This window comes from Mus pahari, chromosome 9, assembly GCF_900095145.1.
Source record: "Mus pahari chromosome 9, PAHARI_EIJ_v1.1, whole genome shotgun sequence".
NCBI lineage: Eukaryota > Metazoa > Chordata > Mammalia > Rodentia > Muridae > Mus > Mus pahari.
Window position 1 is genome coordinate 25,617,163 of NC_034598.1, and position 1,390 is coordinate 25,618,552.

A 1,390-nucleotide genomic window follows, 5' to 3' on the forward strand; every position below is an offset into this window, starting at 1 on the left:
AGAGAGAGAGAGAGAGAGAGAGAGAGAGAGAGAGAGAGAGAGAGAAATGCGGGCTAGGAATGTAGCACGGCTGGTAGCATGTTTGTCTAGCATGCCAGAAGCTCTGGGTCGCATCCCGAGAGCCACATACAATTGCACAGTATATTGGTGTACCCCTGAGATGCTCACACCTGGGAAGAGGAGATGGGATCATTAGAGTTTGAAGCCAGCCTCCGGCCTTTTTCAAAACAGGACCAGCAAGCACAAGTCGCACTCAGGGCTACCTGTTCATGCTCAAGTGTGATGTTAGCTGGACCAAGAAGGGAGCTCAAGTGAGGGAGGGGGTTGCGGTATGTCTGCCGAGATCCAGCATCTTTCTTAGGCAGCCCTGGAGGGATGTATAGCAGGACAGAGGCATGGCTATCTGCCTCTAGCAAGGTTGCCGTGAGCAAGGAGTAAAGAGGAGATGGTGTGAGTGGGGTTAGGGACCAGGGTGTCCCTTGAGCAGGAGGTGGTGGCCATGGGGAAGGTCAGAGGTGGGGTCATTAGAGTGTAGGTTGAATTGGATATGGGGAAAAAGAAGAGGGAGTAGCTTGCTCAGAAAATGCAGGGAGCCTTGAACTAGGGTAGCTACCTTTTCTTTTCTTTTCTTTTCTTTTCTTTTCTTTTCTTTTCTTTTCTTTTCTTTTCTTTTCTTTTTTCTTTTCTTTCTTTCTTTTCTTTTCTTTCTCGAGACAGGGGGTAGCTACCTTTTCAAACCAGAAATATTATTTATATTTTGAAAGTTCCAAGCAGAACGGGCTGACCCATACCATTAACTGATGAACTTGAGTCACCTTCAAGTGATTCAACTACACTCTTAACTACTGAACCATCTCTCCAGCCTCTGTCTTTTCTGGTCCTGGGAGACAGGCTAACATGATGTCGAGGATGCCCACAAACTCACTACGTAGCCAGGACGACCTTGAACTCCTAAGTTTCTTGCTCCTACCTCCAAAGTGCTATAACCACAGGCCTGTGCCACCAGGCCTGTGCCACCAGGCCTGTGCCACCAGGCCTGTGCCGCCAGGCCCGGCTTTCAAGTGTACAGCCTTAGCCATAAATAATCTAAGCCTTTGCTTGGGGAAAATGAACCTGGAGATTCCCCAAACCTTTCTATGTTCATGGGAAATGAAGCCTCCAGGACGGACTTAGCCGCAAGGAGACAGGAGCTGGGGGTGGAGGTGGGAGTTGGGAATGGAGTCAGGCATTGTCACTATTGCTGTGCTGAAACAACATGACCAAGGCAACTTGGAGGAAAAAGGGGCTCATTTGGCTAATACTTCTTCTTCTTCTTCTTCTTCTTCTTCTTCTTCTTCTTCTTCTTCTTCTTCTTCTTCTTCTTCTTCTTCTTCTTCTTCTCCTTCTCCTT